Source organism: Amblyomma americanum, chromosome 2, assembly GCF_052857255.1.
Source record: "Amblyomma americanum isolate KBUSLIRL-KWMA chromosome 2, ASM5285725v1, whole genome shotgun sequence".
Classification (NCBI taxonomy): Eukaryota; Metazoa; Arthropoda; class Arachnida; order Ixodida; family Ixodidae; genus Amblyomma; species Amblyomma americanum.
This window is the reverse complement of record NC_135498.1, coordinates 183,454,136-183,479,366: the sequence shown is the minus strand read 5'-3', so window position 1 is coordinate 183,479,366 and position 25,231 is coordinate 183,454,136. Positions and strand designations below refer to the sequence as shown.

The 25,231-nt window shown below is 51.3% G+C and overlaps 2 non-coding genes across 2 annotated transcripts; both read left to right on the top strand.

Annotated features, from left to right (window-relative positions):
* The first annotated feature begins 379 nt into the window (after positions 1 to 379).
* On the top strand, positions 380 to 451 carry TRNAS-ACU (transfer RNA serine (anticodon ACU)). Its single transcript has one exon. It is a non-coding gene; the product is annotated as a tRNA-Ser (tRNA).
* A 10,299-nt stretch (positions 452 to 10,750) lies between these two features.
* TRNAA-UGC (transfer RNA alanine (anticodon UGC)) lies at positions 10,751 to 10,822 on the top strand. The gene has a single exon. It is a non-coding gene; the product is annotated as a tRNA-Ala (tRNA).
* Positions 10,823 to 25,231: the final 14,409 nt, after the last annotated feature.

The following is a 25,231-nucleotide window of genomic DNA, read 5'->3' as shown; positions in this document are numbered from 1 at the left end:
CTAACCGTACACTCAAGAAAATCGCCCATCTGTACCCCGTAGACGACGCGGACCTCCTCACCGCCCTCAAAACCAGATACATCGGCGCCCCCCATCCTCCCAGCACAATCTCGTACACGGGAGGCCCAAATGAGAGGCTGGACGCCCCCATCACCACTGCCGAGGTTTACGCCGCGGCTCGATCTGCCACACGCAACACGGCAGCTGGCGCGGACAAGATCACAAATGGGATGATTCGAAACCTGGGCAAGTCGCAGATCGAGGTCCTCACTACCTACATAAATGACACCCTATGGGAGGCGGGAGAGCTCCCTGCAGAGTGGAAACACTCCGAAATCGTGACTATCCCAAAACCACGTAAACCACCAAGCCTGGACCCGCCGCGGTGGCTCAGTGGTTAGGGCGCTCGACTACTGATCCGGAGTTCCCGGGTTCGAGCCCGGCCGCGGCGGCTGCGTTTTTATGGAGGAAAAACGCTAAGGCGCCCGTGTGCTGTGCGATGTCAGTGCACGTTAAAGATCCCCAGGTGGTCGAAATTATTCCGGAGCCCTCCACTACGGCGCCTATTACTTCCTTTCTTCTTTCACTCCCTCCTTTATCCCTTTCCTTACGGCGCGGTTCAGGTGTCCAACGATATACGAGACAGATACTGCGCCATTTCCTTTCCCCCCAAAAAAACCAATTAAAAAAAACCAAGCCTGGAAGCATTACGACCCATCTCCCTCACCTCTTGCCTGGGCAAACTATACGAGCGCGTTATCCAGACCCGCCTCCAAAACTACATAGAGGACAACAACCTCTTTCCACCCACTATGATCGGCTTCAGGAAAGGTCTTTCTACGCAAGACGCTTTCCTCCTTCTCAAGGAAGAAGTACTCAGCAACATCCCGAGAGGCGGCGAGCACCTAATTATGGCACTTGATCTGAAAGGCGCTTTTGACAACGTTTCTCACGACGTCATCTTGAAAGAGCTCAACGCCCTCGATTGCGGACCCAAGACCTTCAACTACATCAAAAACTTTCTCAGCAACCGAACGGCCACGATTGGCATGGGAGATGTCCGCTCCGGCACAGACCAAACACCCAACAAAGGCACTCCCCAAGGCTCTATCATCTCTCCTCTCCTCTTCAATATAGCTACGATCGGCGTGGCAAAAGCACTCGAGGCTATTGAAGGCATCGGCTATACTATCTACGCTGATGATATTACCATCTGGTCCACCTGGAGTTCCCTTGCCGACAAAGAAAACACCCCACAAGAGGCAGTAAATTGCGTATAAAGACAAGCAGCAAATTGCGGCCTCCGCTACGCACCCGACAAATCCGAAATTATCCGCATTCAGGGCTATGCCTACAAATCTCCCGGCGACATCGAGGTTTACCTCGAAGGCACGAGAATAAAGGAAGTCCCTCTTATCCGCACCCTGGGCCTTTGGCTTCAGAGCGACAGGAAAGCCAACCACACGTTACAGCGTCTCCGGACAACTGCCCTCCAGACCTCCCGCATGATTCGGCGCATCACCCGCAACCGAAAAGGCATGAGAGAGGAGGATACAATTCGACTGATACAGGCTCTAGTTATGAGCCGCCTGTCATACGGTCTGCCATTCCTACCACTTCTGGGGAATGAGCGAGACAAAGCGGATGCCATCATCCGTACCGCCTACAAACATGCGTTAGGCCTCCCGATGTACACGGCCAACTGCCACCTCGAGGACCTGGGACTGACCAACACAATAGAAGAAATTCGAGAAGCCGTCCTAGCATCGCAAAAGGAACACCTCCTCACCACCAAAGCTGGACGCGTAATCTTGGAAAGAGTGGGTTCCCCGGCTGACATACGCGCCGCCCAGGACAACCGAGATCTACCCTTAACTCTGCGAACTCGCGTGTATGTAGCTCCACTCCCGAAGAACATGCACTCGGACTCACAAAAGGGACGACGAAAGGCGCGAGTGGACTATCTGCGCCGCACACATCGACAGGCACAAAATGCTGTATACGTCGACGCAGCCATGTACCCCGATTCAACAAACGCGGTGGCGGTCGTCTTGGACACCAGTTTCAAGGAAATCGCCAGCGCCTCCCTACGAAACTGCTCTCCCACAGTAGCAGAAATTGCTGCAATTGCCCTCGCAATCCAGCACGGCGATGCTACGGGAAATTAGTTAAAAATTATTACCGACTCCCAGTCCGCGTGTCGCCTCTTCCTCTCTGGCAGACTTCCACACTCCGTCGCTCCCATTCTGACTACCCCACAAGTTCAAAATTCCCCATGCAAGCACCAAATCACTTGGACTCCTGGGCACGAGGGGCTTGAGGGAAACGAGGCCGCGGACAGTCTAGCTCGAGGATATACTAACCGAGCGACTAACCTCCCCGACCTCACCCCTCTCCCCTCTACGTACGGCGACCGCCTCCTCCTTCTCCGAACACAAAGACAAGTCTATCCCCCACCACACCGTAAGCTAACGGCGGCAGAGGCGAGGGAATGGCGACAACTACAGACGAACAACTTTCCTAACCTACACAAGTACCACATAATCTTCCCCGACAGATATGACAGCACCTGCCCCTGGTGTGGCGGAATTCCAACAACATATCATGAAACATGGGGCTGCTACGGTCCCAAGCCCCCCGAACTAGGCAAACATCACTCCCAGGAACAGTGGGAGTCTGCCCTACTCAGCTCTGACTTGGCGACGCAGCGAAAGCTGATATCCCAAGCAAGAGCAACTGCGGTGGACATTGGGGTCCTGAAATAAGGATTCCACCCGAAATCTGTATTTTCGCCTCTCTATCCTACATTTTTGAAATAAATGTTTTCTACTACTACTACTACACGAGCATGTTTGTTATTCTTTGCGGAATCCGTGTTCACTTTGGATGTTCTACTACCACGTGGAAGCAAATGCCCATTTCTGACCAACCGTAAAATCACCTCTGGCAGCGGTGCGGCCGAGGCGAACGGGCACTTGAAACCGTGGAATGTAGATCAGCACCCGAACACAACAACGAAAGAAAGGCAGACGATAACCCTGGTGTTGAACTCACGAGACGAATTACACAGAGCTGCCAACCCAAAGCCAGCCTCAAAATAGTCTCAAAGGTCTATATTGATCACGGTCAGGACTGACCAGTACGAGCGGAACATCGAGACTGTTTTGGGACTGTTCCGTTTAAAAGCGTTCTGTAATTCGGCTCCAGACCCGCGTTATTAGAGCAACGAGGCAACATTCTTATTGTCTGTGGCAGACAGTTCATGAAGGAATCAACAAGACACCCATTACTTGATTTTAAATATACACGTCTGTCATCAAACAAGCTAACCAGCTTTGAAGACAAGTGCGCAAGTTATATTTACAAGACAAGTATGTAGAAGTTGAAAATTCTAAAAGGGATGAATGCTAGAAAGGGGGAAAAAGGTATCAGCAATAGCAACTTGCCCGCGGCGCAGTGGAAGCTAGGAGCGCGATGCGGAAACTGTGTAAATGTGCGTTCTCAGCGCTGTAGGCCAGAGGCACAGGTGTGGAACCATCGCCTCAAATTCAGCCTGTTTAGGAACAAGCTCAGCGATGTGTTCGGTGCCTAAAACAGCTGGATGGCGTTGCCTGCGAAAGGCCAGGATTGAAAAAGTTGAAGCATCCACCGCGGTGGCTCAGTCACCACCGCGGTGGATGCTCCTTGACTGAGCCGGAGTACCCGGGTTCGAACCTAACTGCGGCGGCCGCGTTTCGATGGAGGCGAAACGCAAAAGGGGCCCGTGTGCTGTGTGCTTTAAACTCTCCTACTTCCTGCACGTGGTAGCGATTGTGGCTCAGCTTGAGCCAGTGGGCAGGCGGTGCACTTTCCTTTTCATTTTTCCTGGCAACAACAACAACAACAACAACAACAACAACAATTCACATTGTAGCAACAGTTGCGTGCGTACCAGACCCAACGCCAAGCGACAAAGCAGCGCTGGAATGTTCTTTCATAAGCAGCGCTTGAAGACGCGGCAAAGGCTTTCGAATAAAAGGCTACAAACGCGATCTCCGAGTGAGTGAGTGAAAACTTTTATTGATCCATTCAAGAGGTTCGCGGATTCGAAAGCTCCGTCGTCTTCGTTTTTGGCGCTGGCGATAAGAGTCGTCTCTTCAGCATAGGTGGGCCCCTATTCCAGGGCTCCACTGAGCCGTGCTGCATCGCCCGCGTGCCTCACTAAGGCCCGTTGGGCCGTGAGCTCGCTGCTGGTGAGACGGCTCTCCCATTGCTCCGCACTCTGGTGTTCGTGTTTGTGGAATGCTTTGTTGCGTTCGCACTCCCAAGTAATGTGATAAAGTGTGGGTGTGGCTCCGCACCACGGGCAGGTGGCCCTGTATTGTGATGGGAACATTTTGTTGAGTATGTGTAGGTTGGAGAAGGTGTTTGTCTGTAGTCTACGCCAGATGGTGGCCTCCTCCTTTGTCAGATCTTTGTGTGGTGGTGGATATTTGATTCTTATCCCCCTGTGTAAGTTTAAAAGTTCTGCGTATCCCCCCTCGCAGGCTTGCAGATGGAACTCCGGGGCGTTAGACTGTCCTGCTCGGATTGCTGCGCCTCGAGCTAGGCTGTCTGCCCTTTCGTTTCGCTCTACCCCCGCGTGGCCTGGGATCCAAATCAGATTGTGTCTGGGTTTGTTTAACTTGGTAGGGTCTACCCCGCTGAGTATCTTGAGGGCCGTTTTGCTAATTCTGCCCTTCGTGTAGTTTTTGCACGTTTCTTTCGAATCTGTTAGAATATTTAGGGGGCGGCCGGTCCTATCGCCTTCTGCTACCACCAGCGCGACGGCAATTTCCTCGGCCTCCGCTGAGCCAGCGACTTTCGCCGTGGCGCTCGTCACTAGGTTTCCTTCGTTGTCTACTACCACCATTGCGGCTGCATGTTCTGCTCCGCATGGATAGACGGCCGCGTCTGTGTAGACAGTGTTGTCTTTTGGGGCTAGCGTTCGTTCGACGTATTCTGCCCTAGTCTTGCGTCGGTTTGCGTGGAGATTAGGGTCTATGTTCTTTGGCATAAGCCCCATGTTAAAGAATTTTCTGAGGTGGTCCGGAACCTCCCGCGTATCTATCGACTAGTCCGCGCGTCTCCCGACCCAGCCTTTTCAGGAGCGCCCGTCCTGCGGGGGTGCCTCCGAGTCTGATGGTCTGTGCACCCAGCAGCGCTTCCGCGAGTTCGCTGAAGGTGTTGCTGACGCCCAACTGCAGGAGTTTCTCGTCAAACGTGTTTCTGGGTAGGTGGAGGGCTGTCTTGTAAGCCTTTCTGAGGATGGTGTCGGCTTGCTCTCTTTCTGCCTTGGTGGTTGCGTGGTACGGCAGGGAGTACGTGACTCGGCTGACGATGAGGCTGTTGACGAGTTTGAGGGTGTCTTCCTCTCTCATTCCGTGTCTTTTCTGGGAGACTCGGTTGATCATGCGGCCCACCTGTTCTGCTGCCTTGCTTAGCAGGCTGATGGTGTGGCTGCACTTGCGGCTGCTTTGCAGCCACATTCCCAAAATTCTAATCATGTTCTTCTCGGGGATGTGTTGACCCTCGAGGGTGACTTCTTGTGTTGCCTGGGTGGGATGTTTGCCAATTCTGAGGAGTTCCGATTTTTCCGTCGAGCATCGTAGGCCCCATTCTTTTGTGTAGTTTTCCACGCAGGTGGCAGCCTCTTGCAGCCTCTCTTGCTTTTCACCGAGTGATCCCTGAGTGGTCCAGATTGTGACGTCGTCGGCGTACATCGCGTGCTGGATACCTTGGATCTTCTTTAGTCTGTTTGCTAAGCCGATCATTGCCACGTTGAAGAGGACGGGCGATATGACGGATCCTTGGGGTGTGCCTTTGCACGGCGTGAGGAAGACGTCGCTTCTCAGCTCGCCCAGGCTCACTGTTGCTGTTATGTTGCTTAGGAAGTCCCTGATGTAGTCGTGGGTTCTCTTCCCGCAGTTGGTATTGCTTATGCCCTCCATGATGGCCGCGTGGCTCACGTTGTCAAATGCCCCTTTTATGTTGAGGGCCATGACCACGTTTTCGCCCGCTTTTGGCATCGTCTCGAGCACTTCCTCCTTGAGTTGGAGTAGCACGTCTTGTGTAGAGAGGTTGGCCCTGAATCCAAACATACTGTCCGGGTACAGTTGCTCTTTCTCCAGGTAAGATTGATTTCGTCTGGTGATTACTTTCTCGTAGAGTTTTCCCAGGCACGAAGTGAGGGATATCGGCCTGAGGTTCTCTATTTGTAGCTTCTTGCCTGGCTTCGGAATCATTACGACGACGGCATGTTTCCATTCCGCCGGAACTCTTCCTTCTTGCCAGAGTGTGTTGAGGTATTTGGTTTGTTGATCGATTACATCGTCGCTGAAATTTCGGATCAGGGAGTTCCGGATCTTGTCCGCTCCTGCTGCCGTGTATTTCATTGCCGATCTGATCGCTTCTACTACTTCTTCCCTCGTGATGGGTCTGTCCATAGTGGGGTTGTCTTCCCTGCGGTATTCTTCTTTGTAGTTTTCGACCTGATCTCTGCCGTAGCATTTGATCTTGACTTCTTCTAATAGTTGTTCGTCCATCCCTTGGTACTGGTGCGCTAGCCGCTGTATAGCCTTGCTGCCTTCTGACTTGTTTTTGCTCGAATCCAGGAGAGCTTTGAGGATCTGCCACGTCCTAGCTGTGCTGAGGGTGCCGCTCAGCGAATTGCTGAATTGCTGCCATCCCTGTCTGGCCAGCTGGTTCGCGTACTCCTCCTCCGTCTGCCTGGTGATGTCCGCAATTTTCTTTTTGAGTTTTCTGTTGAGTTTCTGTCTCTTCCACCGCTTGGTGAGTCCGCGTCTTGCCTCCCATAGCTTGAGGAGCCGCTTGTCCACCTCGGGTGTTTGCTCTGTTCTGTCGACTTCTTTAGTGTAAAGGTCATGGATTTGCCTTAGTTGTTGGCTCCAGTCCTGTGCTGAGCTGATGGTGTTTCCCTCGAGCTGTCTGCAGTGCGCTCTGAAGGCGTCCCAATCTGTCAGACGGGCCGTGCCAATCTTCCTCCGGACGTTTTCCGCCGTGAGGCTGATTCTTAGGATGTGATGGTCGCTGCCAAGGTTCTCGAGCAGGTTCTCCCACTCCGCGTTCTTGGCGCCCCTTACAAAGCTTAGGTCAGGACACGTGTCTGGACTCACGCTATTTCTCTGTCTAGTTGGTTGGTTTTCGTCGGTTAGCAGCTCGCAACCCGCGTTTTCTGCCGCCGTGCATATGCCGCGCCCCTTTTTGTCCTCGTTAGGGTAGCCCCACCTTGGACTCTTGGCTTTGAAATCGCCTGCTGTCACTAGGGTGTTTTGTCCCGCCATCTTTTTTTGCCTCCGCGAAGAGCCTAATGAAGTCTCCTTTGGTTTGCCTAGGCGGGCTGTATAGGTTAATGATAAAAGCGCTTTTAGCTTTACTTTTCTTTTGGGGTATTATTTTCGTAATTACGTGTTCGATCTGGGTGTCGTCAATTGCTTTGTGTGTTATGGCTACTACTTGGTTACTTATAAGGGTTGCCGTACGGCCGCTCTCCTGACATGTGTAGCCCCTGAGTGTAGGGGTGGTGTTAGTTTCTTGTAACATGATTACGTCTAGTGGGGTTGTTTTGATGTGAATAAACTGCTGTAGAAGGCCCTGCTTACGCTTGTACCCCCTACAGTTCCACTGCCAAATTTCTAATTGTTGTTGTTTGCGTTCTGCCATGTTTGGTTATTGTTGGGTGTGCTTCGGGTGTCTGTGCCGAACCTACGTTCGTTAAATAGTCTGTCTCTAGCGTCGTGAGTGGTTCTTTGGGTGTTTTGGTTCTTAACGTAATTTCTGAAGCTCTGCTCTTGCAAGGCAAACTTTTGTTGAGTCTGTTGTATTTCGTTTTGCATTTGCTGCATTCGCTCAAGTATTTGAGTCATGAAGCTTTCTATTTTGTCGTTGGGATTGCTCCCCTCACTGTTGTTTCGTTGCGTCTCCAAAGGAGGAGGGGTTGGTGTTCTAATTGGCGAATAGCCTGTTCTCATCTCTTGTTTTTCTCTAATGAGCTCGTTGAGCTGTCTTTTCAGCTCGTTCGCTTCTCTGCGACTCTGCTCGAGCTCGCGCCTAAGGTTTTTAATCTCTGCCATTAATTGATTGTTTTGTGTTTGCGGGTTCGTGTTAGAGTGCGGAGCATAAAGTGATTTGGGAGGGCCGTCTCCCCAGCTCACCTTAACGCCGCCGCTGTTCTTCTGCTGTTGTTGTCGCTGCCCCGGCTTGCCGGCGTTGTCCAGGGGCGGGAAGGACTCGTCCCGGCCTTGCGGTCCCCGACTCCGACTCCGGCTCCAGCCGTGGCTGCGGCTCCGTGACTCGCTCCGGCCCTGGATCTCGTCTCGGAACCACCGCGGCCGCCTTCCACGGCTGCGGCTGCGACTGCGTCACTGCTGTTGTTGAGGGCCCCATCTCAGCTCGTTCGCTGACTTCAGGCGTTGCTTGCAATCTTTGGTCCCCGCCGCGTGGCCGCCGCCACACAGCAGGCACTTTGGCGCGCACTGGTTCCTCTCCTCCGGCTTTTGGCAGCCGCACTGTCGGCAGGTCCTGGTCTCAGGGATCGGGCAGACGTCCATTCGGTGCCCCTGTTGGCTGCAGGCGTAGCACACCTGCCTTGTGGGCCGGTAAGGGTAACACCACATCTTCCGCCGTAGTACCGCACCTGCTTCGGGAGCGCGGGTCCGTCGAAAGTGATGACGTTTTTCCTCTATAAAAACGCAGCCGCCGCGGTCGGGTTCGAACCCGGGAACTCCGGATCAGTAGTCGAGCGCCCTAACCACTGAGCCACCGCGGCGGGTTCCTCACGTAAGGCCCGATCCACCAGCCATTTCTGGCCGGCGGGCTGAGCGGTCCGTAAAGCAGCCTCCCAGGAAGAATGAGTGGGATTAGGGATGGGGGGGGTACTGCCTGTGGGGAAGGACATTCCCAAAGGTAGTGAAAAAGTGTATATCTGGGCACGCCACAGGTGTTACAATGAGAAGGAAAGGTGGGGTGAAAGCATGGGAGACGGTTGGGTGAAATAAAGCAGCCCGTCTGTAATTGTCGCCACGTGGCGCTGGATAAGGGCGACAAAGTACTGTGGGGTGGTCGTAATGTCATGCGCCTGAGTTTCTAGAATGCTAAAGTTTGTAGATCTAGGTAATGTGCGACCAGGTATCACACTGATCATCGCACGTGTGTGTCCACTGGGACATGGCGTGTCCCGCGTGTAAGACATGCCGCGTTGCTTTGCGACACTGGAGTAAGGGGCTACGATTGCGCGAAATCCGCGACAGAAAAAAAAAATTGAAGCCGCCCGATGACGCTGCGCCCCTTTTGTAGCGGCAAGAGGCTATACCAATCTTGTATAACGAGCTGTGCAGCTCTTGTGCTGTTTTCGACCATCACTTGCACGAGGAAGACATTGGGAAAGACTTCGGGGACAGTGCGCTTCGCGACGTAGTTGTAGTAAAGAGTGACAATTGGAATATTAAGGACAATGCTGTGCCGAATATTTTTGCAAACTGCCCTAATACTTGAAACCTGTACACGTTTCTTATTGTGTAAATAATTTGTGTATATTCCCTTTCCCTCTATCCTCTCTTTCTGTCCCCTCACCTCTTTAATTTAATTTCTCCATTCTGCCTGCTATCCTTTATTTCCGCGGCCCCAGCTAAGGTGCTTCAGTATCTATGGCAGATGCCGGGGCTAGAAAAAATCTTTTCTTTCTTTCTTATTATAATGTTAATAAAACCATTAACTACTACTACTACTACTACTACTACTAATACTTGTCGAAGCCGGCACAAAAGCGCAATGCTCCTACCGTGCATCCACCGTCTATAAACGCAGACAATGATGATGATGATGATTATGGATTTTTATGCCGCAAGGGCATCTATGGCCAAATAGCGACATGGCACAAGGTATTTTCGATCACTCAAGGTGGTGTAAAAGACCCGTTTTCCAAACATTTCACCCTTGATAAGCCAACCACCAGACAGGGGAAGGCTCGTACCCGTTTTATCACCAGTGGGTACCAGGCGGCACTGGGAATAGTACCCCGCACCTCCCGCATACGAGCCGGATGCTCAACCAGTTGGCCACCGCTGCAGCGCATGAACACAGACCACCTCCGCCCCATCTCCCTCACGTCTTGTGCGGGAAAGCTGACGGAGACCGTGGTGCGGGACAGGCTGTGTGGGTTTCTGGGAAACGAAAATGCATTCGCAGACACCATGTTCGGTTCCCGTCCGTACCGGTCCGTGCGGGATGTTCTGCTTCAACTCGACCGTGAAATTTTCAATTTCCGTAATTTTTCAAAATTCTTATTTTTCTAAATAGTCTTTACTTGTCGAAGCCAGCGCGAAAACGCAAGATCTCTACCGTGCGTCCTCTACTCGAGCGCCGAAACAAGGAAACAAAAATTATCACGAGACCACGCCATCGAACTTCTGCGATTCTAGCGAAAGCATTGACGGCAGGGACAACATGCCGTTGCTTGATGAGCTCTCTGGCATGGCAGCAGCAGAGGAAGGAATGCAGGGTTGGTCGCTTGAGGGTGTTGACTTCGTAATCGTGGTGTACAAGCTGCTAATGAGTAAAGACATTCCTGAAACCGACAAAGCTTGAGTGGAGTCAACACTCCTAACAGCATCAGTCAGTGCCAAGGGCCGATCTGTTCCATCAGCTGTGCATCATCAGCACCCCTAATGTGGGTATAAAGATTTGATTTCATTTGCAAGTGTTGGTGAACAGCGGGGGTGTAGCTCAGAGGTAGAGCGCTCACTTTGCATGCGAGAAGTCCCGGGTTCGACCCCCGGCTCCTCCACAGTGGGAACGCTTCTTTTTTATATGACCGGGAGGGAAACGCATAAGTTCTCTGTCACAATATACGCGTAAAACGTTAACGTCAATTTTTTATCTAGGTACATGGTATGAAAGACAAAGCACTGGCATGAGCTCGAACTTTACGTTACAGATTTTTTTTTCACATTTTTTTACGGTTTCTTCTAAAACGTGCTAATAAGAGCTAAGTAGAACTAACGCTGTCGACGTATTTGCGAGAACTAGTACAATATTCGTTCGAACTTATACTCATAAACACTTTTTATTAGATAGGATAGGATAGGATAGGATAGAATACTATAGGATAGGATAACATTATTCCAGAATAAACCATTTCTCGCAAACACTGCGGGGTCAACATTATTTATTGTCCTGTCTCATTTATTGTTTGCTCTTTGGAAATATTTCCTCATAGCGTTGTACAACTTTTTCTGCATTCTTACTTGACGCTCCCACAGCTCGGAACTGTATTTCGCTGGCTGAATGGAAATCCTGCATGAGCAGCTTCAGCTTTTCTAGGATAGAAGGGAAATCGAGACAAGCTGACTTGCCTCTGTATTTCCTTCATATACATTTGTGCACAACAAATCTGTAAATTTTGAGGCAGTACCATTTTCTGTCACTGTGTGAATCAAGACTATGTTCAAAATTTAACACTTAACACGGGAAAACAGGCCATATCGGGGTGGTGTGTGTAAAAATAATTTGGCCCATCAGTTTAAATATACTGCTCTTTTGCCGCATATTATAGCCCAGTTATAGAGCTCTTTTCAGTGACAAAGGAAAACGCCCTTTGCTTAAGAACTAAAAATATCTTGGCAAAAACAAAAGAATTGCAGATATACAAGAATGTTACATATATATAGTCAGGAAATAGGCGATTAAGAAGTGTAGCATATGTTTTCTGCACTCATGTATGATAAACCAGCTTTTTAAATTAATAGACATCTTCCTTCTGTAAATTGTTTGTACATATTACTTTTCCCCCTGTCCTCTATTCCTGTCCCCTCACCTCTTTCATTTCATTTCTTCATTCTGCCTGCTGTCCTTTATTTCCGCTGCCCCAGCTCAGGTGCTTCAGTATCGATGGCAGATGCCGGTGCTAGCAAAAATCTTTTCCTTCCTTTTTACTATTATTTTTAATAAAACCACTACCACCACCACCTTCTGAGCTTTACGATCAGCAAAAAATAATTGTTCTCGCCAAGTCTTTTGGACATTAACTCACTTGATCACTGCACTGTGTTGCCATGAAAACCATAGCCAAATAATACTCTTCTACACGCAGCAGATGACACACAATCACGCGCGAAAGTTGACGAGCCCTTCCCGGCGACTTTTTCATGCTCGCGCCCTCCTCCGTCCCCCGCATCTGCGTAGTCAAAGTGAGAGGTGGCCATTGGTTAGATTCTTTCAGACGTCAGGCAGCTACCGTGGCCGCGGCCAATAAGCCGCTAAGCTCCGGCGGGTCGGGAAGCTCTGCTCCCGGAGGGGGGTCGGCGAAGGGGCGCCTAACTTCCAGCGTGATAAAAGTGACGAGAGGAGAGGGAAAGGCGTGAAGACGTTGAAATTCAAATTTTAACTACAGATAACTCAGCTTCTACAAAGCTGTTTGTCTTGGAGTTTTAGTGTGTACTACTCTATCTTTCGCTCGATTTGTGCAATTCGTTTGCGCAGAGATTTGTTGTGTTTTTGCCTTTTCGACCACTTCTGCAGGCTGAGGTGGGCCTCCCAAATGTGCAGTAGCCTAGATTCAGAAATGTGACCTTCTTCCTTAAGCGGTTGCTTGACGGTGGTAGGTTTTGTGTGTTTCTTGAGAGAATTGACACATTCCGAAAGGTTCGTGGTGGTTCTGGGAGCGGTTAAGCGGCGTAAATCCCTAAACCTATCCCACTCTGTAACCGTTGCTTTTGCAAATGTGGCTTTGTGTGGTATGGTGTGAAATGACGTAGATATTATGTAGTGATCACTACCTAATGCGTGGCCACGTTATACCACTTAGCGTCCTTAATGTTTCTGGTTAACATCAGATCCAGGGAGGCATCCACGCTGACACTATTGCCTATGCGTGTGCATTCCAGGGGGTTATTCAGGATGAATAGCACTAGATTCTGTATTGTTCCCCATAGCTTCTTTCCTATGGGGGTAGCTTTTATACACCCCCATGCCTGGTGTTGCGCGTTAAGGTCGCCGTCAACCAGCAGCTGTGCTATAACTGCAAGGCGAAACGCTAAGGCGCCAGTGTGCTGTGCGATGTCAGTGCACGTTAAAGATCCCCAGGTGGTCCAAATTATTCCGGAGCCCTCCACTACGGCACCTCTTTCTTCCTTTCTCCTTTCACTCCCTCCTTTATCCCTTCCCTTACGGCGCGGTTCAGGTGTCCGCCGATATGTGAGACTTATATTGCGCCACTTCCTTTTCCGAAAAACAAATTTTCATTTTTTTCTTTGGCTGCAAGTTTAATGGTTTTGACCATAAGGTGGGCCAGGGTATTATTGCGCCATTTCCTTTTCTTAAAAACGAATTTTCAATTTTTTTCAATTTTTTTTCACTTATCGGTGGACACCTCTGCTTACCGCGAGTGAAGAGATTAAAGAGGGAGTGAAAGAAAAAAGTGCTGAGGCCGTGAGAGAATGCTCCGGATTTGGGTTGAAAAAATTAATGTGGATTGGCGCAGCTAGTTCAGGATATACAAAGCGAAAGCGAAATTGAGGTCACCATAGGCCCACGGGCCCGGTTTGGTTGTGCGCCTTTCCTTTCGTGAAAATGAGTGGTGCGTGCAAAGTTGTCTAGGGCAATGAACTCTGTGAACGCTGTCGGCTCAGTTGATTTGTTTGGTTTTTGAGAAAAGGAAACGGCACAGTAACCGTTTCACATATCTAGGCGGACACTCGAACCGCGCCGTAAAGGAAGGGATGAAGGAGGAAGGAAAACAGGGAGGAGAAAATTGAAAGTTGGATGTTGAGGAAAGGAGCTGCGCTGCGCAGCGGCGGAACACCTGTGGCTCGGTGCTACTAGTGGCGCATGCGCAGTAGTGACTAGGGAGCTAGAGAGAGAAAATTGGCAGTGGCTTAGCTCGGCTACGGCAGGATATACGTAGCGAAAGCTAAGGCATAGCATGGTTAGCCTTGGTTAATCTTGATTGCAAGTCCAGTATAGTCTGGTTGTGTAGCTATGTTGTTGTCGCATTAAAGACGACCCAACCGTGGTTGCGATGCACGCGAGCTCTCGTTTTCAATCCTCCGACATGTTATCAGGCATGCGACGCCGCTGGCGAAGCGAGCGGAGGCGAGCGCAACGACGAGAAACGCGGTGTGACGTCATACCAAACGGCAGCGGTGGCGAGCCGCGCGGTGTGACGTCATGCCAGATGGTGCGGCGAGCGCGCAAAGCTCAGTAACCACCTCACATATCTCGGTAGACACCCGAACCAAGCCGTAAAGGAAGGGCTAAAGGAGGGAAGAAAAAGAAAGAATAATAATAATAATAACTGGTTTTTGGGGAAAGGAAATGGCGCGGTGTCTGTCTCATATATCGTTGGACACCTGAACCGCTCCGTAAGAGAAGGGACAACGGAGGGAGTGAAAGAAGAAAGGAAGAAAGAGGTACCGTAGTGGAGGGCTCTGGAATAATTGCGACCACTTGGGGATCTTTAACGTGCAGTGACATCGCACAGCACACGGGTGCATTAGTGTTTAGCCTCCATAAAAACGCAGCCGCCGCGGTCAGATTTGAACCGCGCCGTAAAGGAAGAGATAAAGGAGGAAGAGAAAGAAGAAAGAGAAAACTGAAAATTGAAAGTAGCATTTTGAGGAAAGGCGCGGCGCTGCGCAGCGGCGGAACACCTGTAGCTCGGTGCTACTTGTGGCGCATGCGCAGTTGTGACCAGGGAGCAAGAGAGAGAAATGCGCCCTGTCCCTTCACTTCTCCTCGCGCATGCGCAGCACGGCTCTCCAGGAATCACGCGAAACTGCTCAACCTGCGGACAGTGAAGCTCTGGCTTTAAAAACATTTATTGCCAGCACTGAACCCTAGTGGGCACTATACTTGATGACTTCGAGCCCATGACTCTCAGCGACCTTGTAAGCCCACTCAGTGGCCCGGACTTGCGTCAACAGGTCTGAGCTGGCCAATATAGCCTCCCACGTCTCTAGAGAAGCGACTGGTGTCAGGCCCGCCGGTGGCGGCGCCTTCGTCCTCTTTTTTAATATGAATTGACGTCACTGCCTCACATTCGCAGCAATATATACTTAGAAATGTGAAAGAATGCGGGGGGCACAACTTAGTCCACGCATTTCTAATCACATATTGCTATTGTTATTAACCTGCTTTCAGCGGGGGTGTAGCTCTGACTGGTGAGGTTCCATACCCACAAGGTGAAGGACGCTGTGCTTGCGGCCGGTAGCCTGAGTGTGAAAGGCGGCTGCTGTGCCATTATTGACCTCTGTCGAAAGGAGATCAAGGTGAAGATTCACTGGCTGCCATTTCACATACGCAGTGAGACCCTTCGGAAGGCTCTGAGCGAGCATGGAGAAGTGATGGAAATTCGGCATCAGGAATAGAATGTTCAGGATTTGAATCAGCGGTGTGACATTCCGTGTGTGCTACGAGGATCCACGTTCGACGGCGCGGCGTAGACGGAGACCCGTGACAGCGGCATCATCAATTACCCAGCCATGCTCTTTGAGTGACGACCAGAAAAACCGGACCCGCCGCCGCCCCGGGGAAACAGGCTTTATCCTCCCCAATTTCCGGTTACATTCCAGGACAAGGGAGCTGTCAGCGGGCCAGAGCGCGCCGCACCACAGCCGACGCTATGCACTACCGCGAAGACGACATTCTTTCCCCCTCCCCCCCCTTTGTCGTGGGCTATCGCCGGGAAGGCACCCACGGCTTCCCAGAAGGGCCGCGACGGACACCTGTCATGGCGGACAGGCAGTACTCGCCAAGAATGTGGAAAGACAGGCGCTAGTGAATTAGCTCCGAAGAGAGAGCCTGTGTATACTCTCACTTGAGAGAGAGTGGTGGCGTTTTTGTTGTTTATTTAGTTTGTATTGTTAACAGACTCTGGGTTCGAGGCTAAGCCCAACCCAAAGGGGTGGTCCCCATCTCGCATGTTATTTTGGATTGGAGAATTGATGCTTTGGGCGGGCCACTGGAAATGACCGCCCTTAGTCCTTTGTTAATCAAGTGCTTAAAAGCACATGTAAACGGATGCAGTCCAGTCTGAGCTGGGGCTCCATGCTTAGCATGTAATGTGATGCTACTTAGGCACTAACCTGCCCGGTCGATGAGTAAAGTAGTGCAAAGTTTGTTCTGTTGTAAAATTATGCTCTGCTGTCATCATCTACAAGCTCGCCTCCTGTTCATCTTCCAAGCCGAACGACACTAGAGGAAGGGTTTGTGATCCATCCTCGAAGAAACGGACGACTATTGAAATTCTACTGCATCCACGCTCAGGACGACATCGTTAGCGAAGAGGGCCTTCTGCGCCGAAGCCCGACGGCGTGCAGCTTCTGCCAGCAACCGCTCGAGCCCAACTCCGGAGCCACTCCATCGCCCCCATGAAGTCGTCGGCACGTAAGCTCGGACGCCCCAGCCTCTGATGTATAACCTTAATCATGTGTAATTATTGAATATACCTGTTTGTTTAAACTGAGCCATACGGTGTCTCTTTGCCTCTCCTTCCCGTGTGGACCTGCGCATTATGGGGGTCATCACACTGGTGTCAGAAGTGGGGTCTCAAAAGCAAATGTCCTCTGAATGCGGTGACATTCATGACTTCAAAATTGTAATCAAAATTGAATCACGGGACTGATTGTGGGACTTTTACCCCCATTTGAGAGGCTTGAGGCACTGGAGGGCTTGAAAAAAAAATGACTGTATCTGAGGGAGCTCCCACTCCACAGCCGTCGCTCGGAGCAAGCATGCTGGCATTAGGAAGCGTCATTCCGACGTTTACGGGAGATAAGACAGGGGTTCCAATCTGCGATTTCTTTTCCATGCTAGAAGAGATTGGGAAAATGGGGGGATGGTCCGATGCTCAAATGCTGGGAATGGCGAGGTGTAAGATGGCAGGAGCTGCTCATGATTTTGCCTGGCGAGACGAAAAAGTAAAATCCACAAAATCATTTGCGGAATTTAAGAAGCTCGCGTTTGAGCATTTCGACACTGAACCACGTCACGTGCGGGTACAGAGGTTCCGTGACGCCGGACAGATGGTAGGGGAGGACGTGCGAACATTTGCGTCGCGGCTTCAGCGCCTAGCAGGGAGGAGGAAGGAGACCAGTTAAGGAAGAAATACGCGGAGGATATACTTAAAGAGGAAATGACCGCTTTGTTCGTGGCTGGTCTGCAAGACCCCGTGCGCCGGTTCGTGCTCTCGCGCAAGCCGAGCAATTTCGACCAAGCCGTGGAGGCCGCATTGGATGAGGAACGAAATGAGGCGTTAACGACAGCCGCAGCGAGAGTACGCGTCATAGAGAGAGCGGTGCTCAACCCTGAGGTTGCTCTCTTGACAGAGCGGTTAGATCGCTTAGAACAGCTGCTATCTCAGCAGGTGGAACGCCAGGTGGAAGCGCGCGCTCAACAGCGCCCATTCGCTGGAAACCGGAGACCGCCACAAAGCTACAGGCGCGGTATGCGAGTTTTGAAGAAATCGTATGCTTCTCTTGCCAGGGTCGCGGACACATTGCCAGGTTTTCCGAAAACGTGCGCCGTGGCGAGCGACAAAGAGAAGCAGGCGAGACACGCCCTGAGCAAGCCTACAGCGGGGCTCCAGATACCGAGACAAAAAACTAGTTAGTCCTCCCCAGCCTGAGGAGCGTGGGGAGGGAGCAGTAGATGATGAGGTGGTGGTAGTTTGTGTGGCCGACGAGGCATGCCCTGTTGTGCGTTGCAAGTTAAATGGTTGTTGTATGGAATTGTTGATAGATACGGGGTCAAAGGTGACATTGCTTAAGGAGAGCAGTTTTAACACGCTTCGAAGGAAGGGGGACCGCGAGGTGTTGGAAGCGTCTGGTGGTATGGCAACCAAATTTGTAGGCATAACGGGGGATCCTCTTGGCATAAGTGGACTCTACCGGTTACACTTCTCTCTTGGCGGAATTGCATTGGAGCACCCCTGCTACGTATGCCCGGACACGGTGTCTCTGCCAAACGGAGTGTCAGGTATATCAGGGCAGGATTTTTTGAGAAAAGGGAAGGTAGTAGTCTCATTCTCTGAGGAAGAGGTTAATGCGGGCGGCTCAAAAGTTCCGTTTTTGAACAGGAGAGGGGCTGAGATTCGCATTACCGATATTGACACCCGTCAAACAGTGGGATCATTGGAGAAGGTATATTCGCGGGTTGCCGTCCGGCTGGTCGAGGAGGCGGTCGTCCTTCCTTGGTCGGAGCACATTTTGTACGCGTTTGTGCCTTCAGATGTAGAGAGCGGCGCCGTGGGAGTGCTTGAGCCGGTCGACTCTCTCAGCAATGGCCTGAAGGCAGCCGCGTGCCTCGTGACAGTTAATGACGCCCACAGAGTGCCCCTACGGGTGGTTAACTGTAGCCAGCAGCCACTGAGCCTTCCCAAGAACAAAACATTGGCTTTCTTCACCTCTGCGATAGAGCAACGTGAGCCCACCGATACGGTACTCGCAACTGTAGAGCATGCTAGTCCTTCGGCTGCTCCAAAGGTGTCATTCGATCTTTCTCACGTAAAATCCAGGGAGAGGGAGGCTCTGGCTGGTTTGCTGAACGACTACTCGGAGGTATTCGCCGCGTCCAACCTGGATTTGGGCTGCTGTGGCGTTATAAAGCACAGGATAGAAACCGGCACTTCATCGCCCGTTTACCAGCGTGCGTACAGGATTCCTTACTCCCAACGTGAGGAGATGGAGCGGCAGGTGCAGGACCTGATTGATCGCGGCATTGTCGAACACTCAAAGTCACCCTGGGGAGCACCAGCACTATTGGTGGAAAAGCCAGATGGCTCGTATCGATTGGTAGTGGACTACCGCAAACTAAATGCCGTAACTCGCATCGATCCATACCCCATCCCCAATATACAGGAGACGCTTTCTCAGCTGGGCTCTGCCAGGTACCTCACGGTAGTGGACATGGCGGCGGGATTCTGGCAGATAGCAATGGATCCGGCAGATGCCGAGAAAACGGCATTCAACACGCCCTCAGGGCACTATGAATGGAAAAGAATGCCGATGGGTCTGGCCAACAGCCCTGCTGTCTGGCAGAGAACCGCTGATGTTATCCTGGCAGGTCTTCTGGGGAGGCTGTGCTTCGTGTATATGGATGACATTATCATATACAGTGACAGTTTTGAGAACCATTTGCGCGATATTGAGCAGGTTTTGGTGCGACTAAGAGGAGCGGGTCTCAAGCTGAAGCCCTCTAAGTGCCAATTCCTCAAAAACGAGGTGAAGTACCTCGGGCACGTTGTTTCAGCTGACGGCGTGCGACCGGACCCTGAGAAACTAAGGTGTGTCTCGGATTTTCCATCCCCGACTAGCGTCCGCCAGGTCCGGCAGTTTCTCGGCCTGATCGGTTACTACCGAAGGCACATAGAGGAGTTCGCCAAGCTCGCTAAGCCGCTCACCGCCTTAACAGCCAAAAATGTCGCCTTTCGCTGGGACGAAAACGCGGAGAATTCTTTTGGGGCCCTGAAAAGGAAGCTAATGAGTGCACCGCTGTTGCGCCACCCGGATTTTAATTTGCCCTTCGTTATGGCCACAGATGCGTCAAAGTTCGCAGTTGGTGCCGTGCTATCTCAGGTTATCGAGGGCAAAGAACATCCCGTTGCTTTTGCTAGCCGACAGCTGAGCCCCACAGAGCAAAAGTACGGAGCTACGGAAAGGGAGTGCATCGCCGTTGTCTGGGCAGTAAAGCACTTCAGATGCTACCTTTACGGCCGCAAATTCAAGCTAGTCACAGACTGCCATCCTCTGAAATGGGTGATGAGTGTCAGGGACCCTAGCTCGCGACTCGCTAGATGGAATCTACACCTGCAGGAATACTGCTTTGAAGTTGAGCACAAGTCAGGAAAGACACATCTGAATGCTGATGCACTCAGCCGCACAGCTGCCATGGCAGCTATAGATGAGTTTGTCCCCGTAGTCGACCCCGCCGAATTACGCACAGAGCAGTGCAAAGATCCTGACCTGAAGCGAATAATCGAAAGCTTAGAGGGCGCACCGTCTCACCCCGAACAGCTAGGTTATTTCATTGACAAAGACGGCACCCTGTGTCGGCGCACGAGGCCAACCAGGAAAGGGAGACCAGAGAAAACCGCTTGGGAGAGAGTCGTCATACCTCGGTCGTGGACAGAAAGGGTTCTTCGCGAGTTTCACGATGCGCCATGCGCCGGTCATTTTGGCGTAGCAAAGACACGCAGGCGTGTGGAGCGTTTGTACTTTTGGAGTGGCATGCGACAGGATGTTAGAGACTACTGTGCGAAGTGTCATTCCTGTCTCGAAAGAAAAACACCCAAGGGACGAAGACCAGCTCCAATTCAGCCGTTCTCTGAGGTTTCGGCTCCCTTCGAGCGGACAGGTATGGACATAATGGGCCCATTGCCCACGATCACTTCCGGAAACAAGTACATTTTAGTATTTGTCGATCACCTTTCAAAATACGCGGAAGCGGTAGCACTCCCAGATCAGAAGGCAGACACGGTTGCAAGAGCATTTGTCGAACAGATCGTGCTCCGACATGGACCCCCGAGGCAACTCTTGACAGATCGGGGAACGAACTTCGTGTCGCAGCTAATGAGGAGAGTTTGCGAGCTGCTTAAGATCGCTAAGAAGCAGACAACACCGTACCATCCGGCTTGCAACGGCGCGGTGGAGCGACTGAACCAAACCGTGGCCGGGTTCCTGTCGCATTTTGTTTCGCGCGACCAGCGGGACTGGGACTTGTGGCTCCCGTATGCAATGTTTGCCTACAATTCCGCAGCACACGAGAGCACGGGCGAATCGCCATTCTTTCTTCTCTACGGCCGAGACCCGGACCAGCCTAGTGAAGTGCCAGAGGGCCCCCGTCGTGTCCCATACGCTTCACTGGACGACTATAAGGTGGAGCTAGAATCGCGCTTGCAAGTGGCGAGGGACATCGCAAAGGAGGCCTTAAAGAAAGCGGCGAAGCGCAGGAAGGAGGTGCACGATCGCAGTGCTAGAGACGCGCCGTTTAATGTGGGGGACAGCGTGTACATTGAAAACTGCCAAAGGCAGATTGGGCTAGCTCGTAAGTTCCAGACGAAGTGGAGAGGACCGTGCGAGGTTGTCGAGAAGCTTTCTCCGGTAAACTTCAGAGTCCGAGACGTGAACCGGCGCTTGATAAGGATACACGCAAATCGCCTCAAGTCGGCACCGGTTCAGTATTCACGAAATGAGGAAAGGGAAAGCGCGGATTTTGATGGGGACAGAAGTGAAGCGGAGCGCGCAGATAGTTCGCAAGAAACGCCCTCTCCTGCATCTGTTCGGCAGGCGCCAGAGGTGACGGCCAGAATGCCACCGGATATACTTCATGCATTGCTAGAAGAAGAAGCGCGCGAGGTTGCCGCGCAGATAACGCCAGGAGAGGCTCCTGCCACGAGCCCTCGCGAGTCCCAAAGCAGACAAAGGGGCACAGACTTACTTAGTATGACTCATGAAGGCCGATATCCGCTGCGAAATCGGAAAGCTAAGTCGGACTAATGGCGTAAACAGAGCGGAGTTGTGAACTGGTTAGAATTGTGTAATGCCGCAGCTCATAACATTGCTATGTGCTTATGTGTTAAGTTATCGGAGTTGGTAGTTAAACCTTTCTGTCATTAAGTAACACCTGCACAGGAGAGCATGCGGAGCGCATGCAGAACCTGCCCTACTTCCTTTCGTTATCTATATTTTTGTCTGTGCCGTGATCGTGCTAGAAGTGGGAGCTCCTTTGTAACTGTGGTAAATTTATTTCGTCCAGTTTGGACTAGAAAGGAGAGGCTTGGGTGCTGAGTTTCATGTTTATCTGTAAAAGAAGATCAGTGCTGCCCCTGGAGACGCCAGTATTGACAGCGGAGGCATATGGTGTTGTGCAGTGGTGTTGAGTGCAGCGAAAAGTGTTTTGTCGGACGCACTGGGCGAGGCGATTCAGAAAGACAAGGGGAGCTGCGTGGACTCAAATGTTCGGAGAACATTCTTCTGGAGGGTGAGCGAGTGTGACATTCCGTGTGTGCTACGAGGATCCACGTTCGACGGCGCGGCGTAGACGGAGACCCGTGACAGCGGCATCATCAATTACCCAGCCATGCTCTTTGAGTGACGACCAGAAAAACCGGACCCGCCGCCGCCCCGGGGAAACAGGCTTTATCCTCCCCAATTTCCGGTTACATTCCAGGACAAGGGAGCTGTCAGCGGGCCAGAGCGCGCCGCACCACAGCCGACGCTATGCACTACCGCGAAGACGACATTCTTTCCCTCCCCCCCCCCCCCCTTTGTCGTGGGCTATCGCCGGGAAGGCACCCACGGCTTCCCAGAAGGGCCGCGACGGACACCTGTCATGGCGGACAGGCAGTACTCGCCAAGAATGTGGAAAGACAGGCGCTAGTGAATTAGCTCCGAAGAGAGAGCCTGTGTATACTCTCACTTGAGAGAGAGTGGTGGCGTTTTTGTTGTTTATTTAGTTTGTATTGTTAACAGACTCTGGGTTCGAGGCTAAGCCCAACCCAAAGGGGTGGTCCCCATCTCGCATGTTATTTTGGATTGGAGAATTGATGCTTTGGGCGGGCCACTGGAAATGACCGCCCTTAGTCCTTTGTTAATCAAGTGCTTAAAAGCACATGTAAACGGATGCAGTCCAGTCTGAGCTGGGGCTCCATGCTTAGCATGTAATGTGATGCTACTTAGGCACTAACCTGCCCGGTCGATGAGTAAAGTAGTGCAAAGTTTGTTCTGTTGTAAAATTATGCTCTGCTGTCATCATCTACAAGCTCGCCTCCTGTTCATCTTCCAAGCCGAACGACACTAGAGGAAGGGTTTGTGATCCATCCTCGAAGAAACGGACGACTATTGAAATTCTACTGCATCCACGCTCAGGACGACATCGTTAGCGAAGAGGGCCTTCTGCGCCGAAGCCCGACGGCGTGCAGCTTCTGCCAGCAACCGCTCGAGCCCAACTCCGGAGCCACTCCATCGCCCCCATGAAGTCGTCGGCACGTAAGCTCGGACGCCCCAGCCTCTGATGTATAACCTTAATCAGGTGTAATTATTGAATATACCTGTTTGTTTAAACTGAGCCATACGGTGTCTCTTTGCCTCTCCGTCCCGTGTGGACCTGCGCATTATGGGGGTCATCACAGCGGAGTTGACAACACATGTCGCTAGAATGGTGCTTAAAGAGGAGGTCACGGCGGAGGAGCTACCGCATCTTTTCAAGTTCCACGGGGGCTCCGTTCTTGTGGTTGTGCCCGGTAGGGCACCTCATTGTCACCGGTGTCGCATACGGGGTGATATCCGCCGCGACTGCCAGACGCCTCGCTGCACTAAGTTCCGCGCCTTTGGTCTTGTCCGTGAGGAATGCATACGTACGTACGCAAATGTGACAGTGGCGGCCTCAGAAGACTGCGACGATAAATAGGACATTATGGACATCGAGGAAGCTGAAACGACGGCCCCTGATGACCGTTGTAAGCAGAGCGCGTCTGGTGAACAAGGAAGCGTCTGTGAGGGAAAAATGAAAACATCGAACGAGACGCCGAACGAGCAAGGTGACGTGAGCAACGCGACGGAAACTCCGCCGATGAGCGACCAGGCGTCTGCAATGAACGCCGAAGCGCAGCCAGTCCAGGATACCAGGGCATCACAAAATGACACCTTCAGCCTCGCTAAGCGTGCCAAGACGATGTTGACACCTCCTTCACAACCTTCCACCGAGGTCAGGTTGCAACGCCTCGAGCGCCAGTGGCTCAGAGCCACCGAGCCAAGGGGAAGTACGTGCCTGAGTCTCCGGCCTTCGTCCGCGTCTCCTGCACGCAGCGCAAGGCGCGTGGATTAATCACCCCTTCTTTTGGGGTAAGGCGCACGCCTGTTAAGCCACCTCCGCCAAATTTAAAATGCGGCACGTTAACCGTGCGTGGACTAGCAGCTAGGCGTAAGCCAGCTAGGGCGTCAGTTGTATGAGAAAGGCCTTGACATTCTTGCAGTACAAGAAGCAACGATAGAGAGTGAGAGCGCGACAGACGCTATGGTTGCGCAGTTCAAGTCGCATTATAACGTGCGTGCTAGTCATGCAGTGGAGACATCAGCGGGCTGTCTTCAGTTAATTAAGAACTGTCTTGGTATCGAGGAACAAGCAGCCATGTGTTGCACGAGGGGCAGGTTTGTGGTCTGTGATCTGTAGTACGGGCAGGAAAATTTGAGAGTTATCTGTGTATGCTCCTACAAAACCGCGTTAACGTTTTTTGTTCTTCCAGGAACTGTGTGCGTAAAACGAATGCAATAGACTTATCATTCTTCTGGGGGATTTCAATTGTGTTCTCAGTGCAGATGACCTATCATAATCAGCGGTTGCCGAAAGCAAAACCGCTGTTTTCTTGAATGAAAACATTGAAAAGTATTTTACTTCAATACGTAGCCCAGTTTGCTAAAGGAGAAATGATATGTCATTATACGCATTTCCAAGGGCATAGTCATGCTAGGCTAGATATAGCTTACGTTTCCCTTGAGCTAGCGGCGATTTGCAATAACTACATCGTCGAACCAGTACATTTAGCGATCACTTTTGTCTCATAATCGCCATGGGAAAGAACCTGACACCTCAAGCGAAATTCAGCACGGACTTGTGGAAGCTCAATGCAAAATTATTAAAGGACGATACGTTTCTTTTAGAAACGAAGAACGTGTTAGAAAAAGTTAGGTTGAGTTATGAGAAAAGTTGGGCATAAAAGTGGGAGGCATTTAAAGTTGATGTCAAAATGAGGGCTGTCGAAAGGTCCATAGAAATCAAACATGCTGATAAAGCTTAACAACAGAACCTAAACCAGATATTGAAAGAATTAATTACAGAGGAAAACAGAGCTCATGGACTATACACTGACCTTATCAGCGAAATTCAAGCCAAGCTTGAGGCTGTAGATGTGACAAGGTTTCAGGGAGCTGCAATCCGTGCACGAACAGATCGCTAGGCGGAATTTGGCGACAGAAAAAAGATACGCTAGAAGGAAAGATATCCTAGAAATTGAAAACAAAGGTACTCTAACGGATGATCCGAAGGTGATGAATGAGGCTTTCAGTCAATATTACCGTGATTTGTTCGCTTCCAAATGGGCTGATGTACAGGCCTTTCAGGCTTAATTTGTAAATCTATTACCCCAACTGAGCAGCGAAAGACACTGACATCCTGTCTGCTGACGTATCAACAGCGTAATTGG